The following is a 13,665-nucleotide window of genomic DNA, read 5'->3' on the forward strand; positions in this document are numbered from 1 at the left end:
CGGTTCATTTATAGATGGGTATTGTTGTTCATTTAGCTATGGTTTACTTCTAATGGTGATTGCTGTTCATTCGGATTACAGTTCCATTGCAACTACAATTGCTATTCCCTTATAACTGTGGTTAATATTTATTATGCTAAACTCAGATCACTGATTCCATCATTCTAGATTCGCTGTGTGTTTACATTTGATTTAGTTCGTTGTTCAATATTTTGTAGACTTCCTTAAGCTTGACTGTTCCATTCTTGGTTTGCTATTCAATTCATTTACTAGTTAAAGATTGCTGCTCAATTCCTTTAGATTACAATTGCTGCTTAATTCATTCCTGTATGTTAGAGTTTTGCTGTTCGATCTTTTCAATAGATTAGTTGTTGTTCCCTTTTTTGTTAATTGAATTATCATTTCAAGTAATTTCTTTGGTGTGAATAGAACGATCTGCAACTATAGCGAACCTTGACTATTGTTGTCTAGTTCCCAGATTGGATATCTTCTCTTTGATTGCTTTTCAATTGCATCAGTTTACAAAGGAAAGAGTTATCATTACTGCATCCTTGACTAATGAGTTCTGTAGTTTCTTAAATGAATGATTTAGTTACAAAGCATTTCAGTTTCTTGCCATTACATTTAGAGTTTGTTTCCAGCATTTATTTACTTTTGTAAAAGCACTATACTACTAGCATTACTCTTGACAAGTGACCGCCTCAGACTGAGTACACTCTTGAGATAACAAATCGTACCTAGATTGATAATTCATGTAGGGTAAATAGAGGTTAAAAAGTCCCTTTTTACTGCTCAACATTTTGGCGTCGTTATTGGGGAAGAGTGGAGCCATTTGTTTCTTTTGAGAGTAGTGTAAGTACCTGCTAGGAGAGAATTGGGTTTTAAAAATAGAAGGTAAGAACCTGCGTACGGAGCATGTAACAACCCTGCTCCCCTGCCCGCTTTCCTGCAGATTTGTTGTTATTTTGGGTAGAAATAAGCATTTGATTTGTGTGCATGACTAAGCAGAAAAAGCCTGAAAAGAATCTTAAACCACTACCCAAGCCTGATAAAGCTAAGGGGTTGGTGACCCTTGGCCGATCGACCTTTATAGACAAAATCCTTAAAAAAACAGAATCTCAGCCTTCAGTAGGACCTAGAAAAGCTGCTTCTAGACAACCTACTAGTTCCCTTCAGGCCACAGGATCACCATCTGTAGCCTTTGTTGAGGTGCACAACCAAACAGAGGAGCAAGATTTTCGAGAAATTGAGAATTCTAGCCCAAAATCATTGCAAAAAGGGAACTTTAGTAATCTCTGTGAGGGAAGAGGAGAAACAGGGAAACCGAAGAACCAAGATCTCCTCTTGGAATAGTTCAGCCATTAAGCATCCCAGATAAGGGAAGTGCTGTAAAAATAATCCAAAACGAAGTTGAAGAACCTGAAGAGCCAAAAACCCCCTCGACCTTAGTTCAGCAAGGAACTCTCATCATCCTAGACAAAGGAAGTGTTGTTAAGACCATTCCTGTTAAGGCCACTTCAGCTCCTTCTAGCCAGCCTAGCAAAACCCTCCTAGAAATCCCAGAGGGTTATTGCCAAATATTTGACCAAATGGCTCAGAACCAGCAAACCCCCCAAACCTCCACACTGCAATATCCCATTGTAGATACTGTAGTTAATGCACCTATGAAGGCAATTCCTCTCCAGCACATCCCTACATTCCATGGCCTAACATTGGAAGATCCAGATGCATTTTTGTTTGAATTTGATGTGCTGTACAGGGGGTATGGCTATACCACCGATCCCAAAAAGTTGAAACTATTTCCCTCTACATTAGAAGGAGCTGCTTTACAATGGTTTATGGGGTTAGGTGGAGGTGTTATAAATGACTGGGATCAGATGAAAGGTGCTTTCCTGAAGAAATATCAGGATTATTGTAGGTCTAGAGAATTAAAGGATGAAATATTTCAAATGGTAGATAGACCTAATGAGACACTAGAAGAATACGTTGAACGTTTTCAATATAATCTTCAAAGATCTCCTTATGCATCATTACCCTTACCTGACAATGTGTTAAAAACAACATTAATTAAAGGCATGAAGGAACAATGGATTGAAACACTAAATATTATGGGAAAAGGAGACATCTATCAAGAAGATTTTGCTAACATCATTTATTTATGTATCAGGAGCTCACGAGGCAGCACAAGGCTAGAACCAGCGGAACATGACAAGTTTACAAGGGACAACAAGATCTCTAGAGAAGGAGTAACTTGCGCAGAAATCAGAAATTTACTGGAAAATTTTAAAATTGATATATTGGGGACTCTGACAACACGTCTCGATATTATGCAAGCAAAACAGAAACAAGTAGAAGCAGAGCAAAATCTGGCAATATTCTGCCCCAGATGCAGAAAGAAGCACAACCACAAAGAGTGCCCACTAGATGCAGTTCAAGTTTGCACTATTTGTACAAAAGAACACTCTATGGAGAACTACTCCTCACTTCCTGGTTTGAAAGCAATATACAAAGAAGTGGAAGAAGAACTAGAACCAATGTACCTACTTAATCAGCGCCGTCAATGGAAGCCGTGACAATCAAGTATGTTACCCGATCCATCTTCTTCTTTCCAGCCTCCGCAATATCATGCTCAGCAATATAATACAATGTGGCAAAATCAACCTCCCTTCTCAAATTGGTCACAACAACCATTTCCTTCATCATCGCGATGGCCCAATAAAGCAAGCCAATCCAATTGGCCAAATTTTCCCTACGCTACACCATATTGGCAAAACAATGCATATCCAACACAATGGTCCCCTCCCACTTCGCAGAGTCAAGCCTGCTAGACAAACTGGCAAAGACCGATGAATCATCCAGTAGGAACCATTCCACTCCCTCAACCTACACTGCCAGCACTACAACAAAACCCCCAGTCCAACTTAAGACCACAACTCGCAGCCCAACCCAACTTGAACCCAAATAACAGACCGGTTAAATCTGTTCAAATAATTGAAACACCAGAACTAGAAACCAATCTAAGGGAGTGCAACAACCTTCAATTAAGGTCTAGGTGAATTATAGAAACTGAGGGAGGTAAACATGTTCAAATTGAAAATCAGTTACCCGCAGAACAACCATTACAAGCGGAAGATGTGGTTAGACAATAGACTCATGACCAAGAAATCACATCTTCTCCCCCATTCCCAGAATGATTAATCATATGATGCCCTATAGAACATCCTGACTTTGATATTCTGGGAGAACTAAAGAAATTGTACATAAAAATCTCACTCCTCCAAGCTATCCAAGATATCCCAATATATGCAAAGACCATCAAAGAGCTATGTATAACAAAACCAAGGAGGAGAATAACAAATAACCCAACAGTCCAAGTAGTTGGCACCCTATCTGATCTGCTATCAGGAAGAGAAGCACCTGTCAAATATGAAGACCTAGGAAATCCAATAGTGACAGTGCAAATCAATGGACAAACGTTTTCAAATGCCTTAGTTGATTTAGGGGCTACAATTAATATTTTAACAACCCCCACTTGTCAAAAACTGGGCATTACATCAGTAGAACCAACTTCCACCTTATTAGAACTAGCTGACCGATCAGTGGTTAGGCCAGAAGGTACACTACATGATGTCATGGTATCTGTTGATTCCTGGGAATATCCTGCTGACTTTCTGATAATAAACCCAAAAAACCGACTCGATGGACACCTGTTAATTTTAGGCAGACCTTGTCTTGCGATCGCTGATGCTTACATTGGCTGCCAACAAGGTAGTATGACCATAACTAGAGGGAGTAATATCAAGAATCTAGCCCTATACCCTCCAGCCCAGCCAAGTGTAATAATAATAAAAACTAACAAATATCCTGTATCATACCTCACAGAAAAAATTAGATCCCCATTAACCATAGAATATGCCCTCGATTTTAAAGATCAAACAGAGGATGATGTTATTAACAACTTCATTAACCAAGCTAAATCCAGATCCCACGTACAATGTCACATGATAGAGGCAGCATTTGACAATGAACTAGAAGAAGATCCTCTCAAAGACACTCATGATCAAACAATACCCACTACCTCTATTTCAAATAGCAAAACTATAGAGATTGAGCCAGGAAAAACCTTAAACATCAATAATAACCTGACTCCTGAACAAGAAGAAAAGCTAGTCCAACTACTGAGAAAATACAAGGAAGCTTTTGCATGGGATTATCCGGACATGAAGGGAATCAATCCCCAGCTATGTACACACCACATTTATACAAAAAAGGATGCAAGACTTGTTCTCCAACCCCAACGTAGACTTAACGCTCACCTGAAAGACATTGTGAAAGCTGAATTACAAAAACTTTTGGATGTAAACATTATTTATCCGATCTCCAATAGCAAATGGGTCTCTCCGCTAGTAGTGGTGCCAAAGAAGAATGGAAAGTGGAGGATTTGTGTAGATTATAGAGAATTAAACAAAGAATCCCATAAAGACCACTTTCCCTTTCGATTCATTGATCAGGTATTAGATACATTAGTAGGAAAGAAATTCTTTTCTTTCTTGGATGGCTTCAGTGGATACAATTAGATTCAGATTACTCTTGAAGACCAGGACAAAACTACTTTTACCTGTCCTTGGGGAACGTTTGTCTACAGAGTCCTACCCTTTGGCCTATGCAATGCCCCTGCCACATTTCAAAGGGCCATCCTCAACATCTTTTCAGATTTAATAAATGAAGGGCTCAAAGTATACATGGATGATTTCACACCATACGGAGATGATTTCGACCCAGCACTAGACACATTGGAAAAGGTGCTGCAACGATGTATCGCCACCAGGCTCTGCTTGAGCCATGAAAAGTGCTATATGATGATGACTGAAGGACTCATCCTAGGTCATTATATCTCAGCGGCTGGAATACAGGTAGATCCAGCCAAAATTCAAATAATTTTGTTAATACCTACTCCTACCACACAGACAAAGGTACGTGGTTTTCTTGGATTTTCTGGTTATTATAGGACATTTATAGAACATTTTTCTCAAATCACTGCACCTCTATACGCACTAATAGGGAATATTGATTTTGTTTGGACAGATAAATGCGACTGTGCTTTTGAGGATCTGAAAAAGCTTGTGTCAATAGCCCCAGTGCTCAGAGGCCCAAATTGGGACCTGCCATTTCAAATTTCATCAGATGCTTCGGACACAGCTATTGGAGCAGTCCTTGGGCAGGAAGAAGACAAAAAACCATATGCAATCTATTATATTAGCAAGAATTTGTCTCCTGCTGAGCTAAACTATACTGTTACTGAAAAAGAATTTTTAGCTGTAATACATGCTGTAAATAAATTTAGGCATTATATCACTGGATATCTTGTTGTTTTATATACAGATCACTCTGCCATAAAATATTTAGTAAATAAACCTATTACAAACAGTAGAGTAACAAGATGGTTGATTTTATTGCAGGAATTCGACATCACAATAAAAGATCGACCTGGGAAAGAGAATCCTGTAGTTGATTTTCTCTCATGAATGCCGAAGCCAGTGGACGCAGTAGCAATCAAAGATCAATTTCTAGATGAACATTTATTTGTTGTTACTGTCAAGACGCCCTAGTATGCTGATGTTGCAAATTATTTAGCAGTAGGCAAATTACCAAAGCATCTGACCCCCAATGAATGAAAACAGATTGTGCAATGTAGTACCCGATTTTCTTGGATTGGGGGCTACCTATTTCATACAGGGGCAGATATGCACATTAGAAGATGCGTCCGTGAAGATGAATTATTTGACATTCTGAAAGCTTGTCACAACGGACCATGTGGCGGGCATTTCGCAGATCGAAGAACTAGTCACAAAGTTCTGCAAACAGGGTATTATTGGCCCACAATCTTCAAAGACGCGAAGAAATTTGTTCAAGCCTGTCACAGTTGCCAAAGAGTAGGACGCCCTGGACAGTCTAACGAAATGCCCTTAAATCCAAAGCTAGTAATCAAACCATTTGAGTGTTAGGCGCTGAATTTTGTTGGTCCGATCAACCCATCATCAAACCAAAAAACATATATTCTGGTAGCAACTGAGTATGTGACCAAATGGGCTGAAGCAAAGGCACTTCCAAGAGCTACAGAGGACTCTGTCATTCATTTCTTGTTCTAAATATTTGTGCGATATGGCCTCCCAAGAGACATTATAATGGATGGAAGACCACAATTCGTAGGTAATAAAATCGTTGCAACATTAAAAAACATAGTTTGTAGGTAATAAAATCACTGCAAAATTAAAAAACTATCATATTCAGCACAAGATTACCACTTTGTATCACCCACAGGGAAATGGCCAAGTAGAGAGCAAGAATAAAGTGATAGAGGCAATATTAATAAAAACCATTGTGTCACACAGATGCGATTGGGCTACAAGATTGCCAGAAGCCTTGTGGGCATACCGAACAACGTGGAGAAACACCACCGATTATTCACCATATCAGCTAGTATTTGGAAAGGAACCCATCTTTCCAATAGAGTTCGAAATACAAACGTTGAGAACAACACAGGAGGTTGGTCTAGATTTAAATGAGGCCCAGACTAATAGACTACAGCAAATCAACGAGCTAGATGAAATTAGGCTCTCAGCTCTTCAACATACTACATTAATCCAACAACAGAGAGAAAAATGGCACGACGCCCTGATCAAAAAGAAAATCTTCCACGAAGGAGATTGGGCACTCCTATACGATTCCAGGTTTCAGGATTTTCTGGGAAAACTTCAGACTCGCTGGCTGGGACCGTATGAAATCCAGAAAGTGCATGACAATGGCACTATTACTTTGACTACTATTGACGGATCTGGACATACCTTTAAAGCAAATGGCCACTGAGTTCGACTGTACCACAAACCTCTTACTCAAGAATCCTTCTACCAGCAACTCCAGGAAGATTCTGACATGCAGATTCTGGCTGAGGAAGAGAACTCTTCCTCGCCTTTGGTTCACTAAGTAATTTGATTGCTTTTAAATTTTGTACATAACTTTTTCTGTTCTGTTTGTGTAAATTACTTTCTGTACAAATTTCTACATTTCTGCAATTTTTTTTTTACATTTTGTTGTTCCTTTCCGAAGGAAGAACACTTTCACCGCTTTGTTGTTCCTTTTCAAAGGAACAACACTGTTGCATTTTGCCGTTCCTTTCCGAAGGAACAACATTTTTTCCATTTTGCTGTTCTTTTTCGAAGGAACAACACTTTTGCATTTTTCTATTCCTTTCCGAAGGAACAACATTTTCGCCCTTTTGCTGTTCCTTTCCGAAGGAACAACACTTTCGTATTTTGCTGTTCCTTTCTGAAGGAACAACATTTCCACCTTTTTATTTTTCATTTCCGAAGGAACATCACTTTCACGTTTTGATGTTCCTTTCCGAAGGAGTAGCACTTCTACATTTTTGCTGTTCCTTTCCGAAGGAACAACACTTTGGTTTTCTGTTGTTCCTTTTTGAAGGAATAACACTTTCATTTTCTGCTGTTCCTTTCCGAAGGAACAACACTTTCATTTTTTGCTATTCCTTTCTGAAGGAATAGCACTTTCATTTTCTGCTGTTCCTTTCAGAAGGAATAGCACTTTCGTTTTTTTGTTGTTCATTTTCGAAGGAACAACACTTTCCTTTTTTGCTATTCCTTTCCGAAGGAACAACACTTTCGTTTTTTTGCTGTTCCTTTCCGAAGGAACAATAGTTTCATTTTTTGTTGTTCCTTTCCAAAGGAACAACATTTCCGCATCTTTTGTTTGCGCTTGCTTTATTTGCTGTTCCGATTAAGGAACATTTGTCGTTCCTCTCAAGCAACAGCAGTTTCGAGTATGTTTTTTTCCTTTTTCTTACGGTTTTTGTGTGCAAATATTCTTTTGCTGTTCCTCTAAAGAAATAACAACTGTTCCATCTAAAGAACAACATTTTCTGAGTGTATTTTTCTTCTTTTTGTGTGTATGTGTGCTTCACCATTTAGAAGATTTTTGTGAGGATGGTCATCTAGGGCACAGTTATACATTTATGCAAGAATACAAAAACTAGAGGATACTGAAATCAGCAAATCAAAGAAAAATCGTTATCTTTAAAAGAAATTGCTTTGAATTGATAAGAGAAAAGAGGAAAGGACACAACTAATTATATCACTTCACTGTCTTTATTTTCACTAATGCCAATGTGATTGATTATTTTTATCATGATGGTTCTTTCTAAATCCCCATGTTTCTCTTTGATCATTATTATTGAATAAGAATAAGGGCATATTTTTCTCTATTGAGATGTTCAGACTTCTTCTACCATCCCTACTCTTAAGGAGTGTTGAGCCACCCTCTGTATATAAATAGGAAAGTGTTATATTAAAGAAAAGGAGAATAAGAAAAAGATACATATCTATATGATTACTAACATGATTTGTCACATGAAGAATAGGGGGTCTCATCAAGAGCCAGCCTACCATGATCATAAGGAATAAAGTGAAGTGGCATTGCCACTATGGCCACCACACTAGGGATATGATCCAAGAGGCACATCAGAAAAATAAAAATTCCTTGGAACAGGAGGTCTCATCATGAGCTGGCCTGTCCACCTTTTTCTCCTTCCTAGTGAATGGCATTGTGATTCATCTGGTTACCAAGCCAGCACAATGGCCTCCATTCTGACATCGCACAGCACTTTCCTAGGCATACACAAAGGATTATGGTTCCAAGGGTGAAATAAGCAACTTTGTCAAGGTTATGGACACTTGTGGGCAACAGAGCTTTGTTGATGGTATTGAAGTCATATTTCTCATACACCAATAGTCATTATAAACCCTTCTTCTTATATCTTTATAGTGATTTCAAATGAAATTATGTCATATAACCCTTTCGAACCTTTGATACATGAAAATCATTTACAAATCAATCATGATGGCTAAAGTGGATAATGACCGCATAAGAACTTTTATTCACGTCAGCTGTCCTATCCTCCATTTTTCACATCATATCGTGGCATTTCCATATTTATTAGCAATTTCCATCATACGCCTCAATTTCGGTAATCCACTCATTTTTGTAAACATGTCATATATCTATACGTTGCTCCTTTATTCCATTGTACGATTGTAGTTCAGCATGATGCTCCTTTATTTGACAGCCGAGGATGACCTATCACATTATAGGGGGACGCGGGTGATCTCCATAATTCACTGGCATACGTGTCAACTCATTATTTGGAGGTATTATGAGTTCACCAAAACTCGGGAATAACAAGTCTAACGGTATTGTGTTTCCCAATATGCATGGCTTGCTGTTCCAACACCATTTCCATGTTTTGCTCTACAAAAATTAGTAGTGAGTTAAAGTCTGAACAGCTTGCTGTTCCATCATCTTCTCTGTGTTTTTTTTAACAGTGAGCTAAAAATTTGAATAGCTTGTTGTTCCATCATCATCTCTGTGTTTTTATAGTGTGCTAAGCATGAACAAGATGGGAGGAAGATCAATTCGTAGTGAGCCACAGGTGTTAATGGTCTCTAACACTGCACAAGAAATCTTAGCAAGGGCAGGATGGATAGCCTACCTTAATCGTCTATAGCAATCTAACGAGACGGTGGCAATTGAATTTCTGTAGAATTTGCAGGAAAATCATTCCATGGTGAGAGGGAGACAGATAGTAGTCACAGATGACATAATTGCTAAAGTTTCAGGACTGCTAGCGATTGGACCTGTATGGACTCTGAAAAAGGTGAGACTGTGAGATGCCATAACCATCTTCTGGGATGAAAGGCAGAACCTTAATGTGAAAGTGAAAGGAGTCCTGCCAGCAACCCTGGGAGATCCTTGGGCAGAATTGGCAAGAATTATCCAAAGCTACATCACTTGCGATGGCAGAAAAGACATGGTAAGACCACGCCATCTCAAACTATTAGCCGTATTAAAGCAAAAATGTGCTGTGAATTTGCCTGCATTCTTAAATTTTTTATTACATGATGTTGCCTGAAGCATGAGAAAATCTCACCATGTAGAGTCAATAGTAAGCCATCATGGTTTAATTCAGTTGATAGTCAGTTATAGTCTTGCCCAACAGCAGAGTAGTTGGGAAGAATTGATTTTCTTGATAGATGGGGGACTAGCCTTGCCAGCCCCAAAATGAAAACATATTGCTAGCACATCAAGTAGACCACCAAAACGAAGACAATCTGTCAGATTGGCAAGGAGCAGAGGAATGCTAGGAAATTCCCAGGGAAACATTAGCCAGCTTGTGGAAATACATGATTCAGAAGATGAGCAACCCCCACAACTTGAAGGTGGGGAGAATGAAGGAGAATTAGAGGAAAACGAAGGAGAAGAATCGAAAGAGGAAACTGAGCAATCTGGTCAGGAAGAAGGGGAGGAAACAGAGCAACACAGCGAAATTCCACTGCAAAACCCTCTGCAAGAAGATGAATTGGCCCAAATTTTGGCCAATATGGGCGAGTATGTCCAACCTCACAACCCACTCAACCCCCATACCGAAGAAGGGCCGCAGGAACACTCTACTCATGATAAGAGTGCATCTAAGGAAATGTGTGATGAGGAGGAAGAAGAAGAGGATCACTCTGCTCATGATAAGAGTGTATCTGGGGAGAAGAGTGATGAGGAGGAGGAAGAAGAACAATCTGTTCCCAGTCAGAATACACCCAAAGAATTGCATGATGAAGAAGAGGTAGAAGAAGAAGCTGCCCAGGAGACAACAGAACAAACCAGGGTTTCTACCCCTGAAAAACCTGATCAACAGAACACTGAAGAGGTGTTCCAAGAAGGAAACATGGAAATTGGCCAAGGCGAGGGTACAATACCTGAAGTACAAAGCCCAGGCCTAAGAAAAGTAACAGCTGTTCCTTCTAAGAAAACAGATGAAATTAAAAAGTTGTGAAAGGAACAACAGAGATTGCTTAACATAATTAAGCAACTTTGACAACAAATAAGAGTCTTAAAAATGGGGAAGAACTCAAAAGGAACCCCTGGGGCAAAGTGTGTAGCCACCCAGGCAAAACCCCATAAGAAAAAGACCAAGAGGACTCAAGTCAAACCTATTATTCAGAATCGCAAGGAACAACATTTGGCTATTGCAAATGTAGAAGCACAAACGGACAACACACCGGCCTATGATAAGGAAGTCTAGACAGAGGCACTGTCCTCTAGCATTATGACCAACCAAACAGTCCGTGAGAAGGAAACTCAAACCATAAAAACTAGATGTCGCAATAAGGAGATCCAAGTAGATCTCCAGCCCAAAAATGTCATGATGGATAATGACTCGAGGATAGTAACTCTGCAAAAATATTTGGCACAAGCCCAACAAATGATAGAAAAACTCACAGAGAAAACTGTTCCTCAAGAAAAATATCAGAAGTTACAACAGCAGCTAAAGAACATCAATGCATCGAAAAGCCAGGCCTTCGATGGATGGCAAAGGGCAGAGGAAAGAGTCAAAAAGGTAACCCATAGACTAGACATAGTTATAAATCAAATGGATACCTTATGTTCTTTATATACTAATGTTCTAGCATGCAGGGCATCCACCAGAAACTATGCTTTGTTTTTTATGGAAAGATATTTACAATTGAAAATTAAGGTTGTCAAGGCAAGAGTGCTTATAGAGATAAAAACCATTGATGATTTCATAAACTATTGTAAGCATTACGGGGTGAAAGTTCAGCGATCATTATGTGAATTTTATTTGCACAATCTTGTGTTAGATGGAGAAACAGAACATAACCCTAGCCCTTTTGTGGGTGATGTCCAACTTCAGGCATTTATTTCTTTTGCTGTCAATCAGATAATTGGATTAAAGCCTACAATACCTTCCAGAGATAGGAGAATGGGTTAGATCTGTGGGTAAGGGGTGAACCTAGAAACCCATTGCAACTATGGAATAAACATAGGAGCTTAATGAGAACTCAGGGTGTGATCCAAACATTGGGACCTATTCACACAACAGTCATCCGACAAGGGGTAGAATATTTCCTAACCATCAAAGACCTTGCCATAGCAACAACCAAATTCTGATACCAGACTTCTAATCGGAATATCCAAAACAGAGAGCCATTCAATTATGAGAATTTTAAGCTAGATGCTAAACGCTTGGTTATCTATGGTGACCTCATCTTGAGAGAAGGCCCATCTTGGTTAGGCTGGAGGTTCTGAAGTCCAATCATCTGGTATCCTGCACCAGGGTATAGAGCCTTATATGAGTTGCCTGAAGGTCAGACACGACATATTTTTGAAGTCTTAGCTAGAAATCATGGTTTTAGACCAATGACTAAAATTCCTTCTCCAACCTATTCCCTAACTGCCTTGCATGTCAATTACAATGTTTTTATGAGGGCATGAAAAAGGGTAAGCAGGGGGGTGTGTTGAGCATTAGAAAAGGTATGTAATTGCCACTTATTTCTTTATCTTTTCCTTTAATTCATAGCTTCTTTACATTCTAAGATGGGTATAGGATAAAGGATTATGATAAAGTTAAGGGGATTTGTGATTAACGTAAAATGACTAATTATTACCTTTTTCTATGCAGAAAATGAAGAAAATGGAAGATTGCCATTTCAGAGGAAAAGACAAGGCAAACCAACTACTGTCCCTTTGTTAGGGAACCGCATACAGATGAGGCAATCTAGATTGGAGCGTATGGGTCAGGAAAAGGAAGAAGAAACACCATATCAACGCAAGAGGACGAAGAGATAACTAAAGGATAATGATATGGCGAATCCCTCAGGATCCTTTGATCTTGAGGGATCGCTACCTTAAGAATATCTGTATCTTTGGTATTTCTGACTAGCCACTATAAAAAGGGACATCGCTACTAGCCCAAGCGGCAGATTATTGTTGATTGATGGAATTTGATGTTCCAATTTGAACTTTGATCATCGACTCTCTTTAAAGAGAGATCACTGTAACTCTGTTTTTATGATTAATATATAAACTTCGTTGTTGTTCCGTTATCTGATTCTAGAGTAACCGCAATAGGGCATCCCTGGAGGCTAAGGGCCTGGCCCTAGTGGATCACTTGCTTTCTGTACCATTATTTTCCGATTACAAGTCGTTTGTGGTTTGATTTATTTTAGTTGCTTCATTCAGTAATCTGTTGTTCCTTGTCATTTCAATTATTGGCTTTGTTATATTTAATTCGTATTTGAATAGTAAGGTTATCATTTGCAACTGAAATGTTATGCTGTTCATTCTGAAATCATATCGCATTGCTGTTCCTTTACAGATTGACATTACTGTGTAACATTGTTGTTCATTTACTGTCCATTTACAAAGTAACATTTCCGTTCATTTACAGATGGGTATTGTTGTTCATTTAGCTACGGTTTACCTCTAATTGTGATTGGTGTTCATTCGGATTACTGTTCCATTGCAACTGCAATTGCTATTCCCTTATAACTATGGTTAATATTTATTATGCTGAACTCAGATCACTGATTCCATCATTCTAGATCCGCTGTGTGTTTACATTTGATTTAGTTCGCTGTTCAATATTTCATAGACTTCCTTAAGCTTGACTGTTCTATTCTTGGTTTGCTGTTCAATTCATTTACTAGTTAAAGATTGCTACTCAATTCCTTTATATTACAATTGCTGCTTAATTCATTCTTGTAAGTTAGAGCTTTGTTGTTCGATATTTTCAATAGATTA

The sequence above is a fragment of the Pinus tabuliformis genome, chromosome 2_1, assembly GCF_031772625.1.
Source record: "Pinus tabuliformis cultivar Carrire ecotype Pingquan chromosome 2_1, CPIR1, whole genome shotgun sequence".
NCBI classification, from domain to species: Eukaryota; Viridiplantae; Streptophyta; class Pinopsida; order Pinales; family Pinaceae; genus Pinus; species Pinus tabuliformis.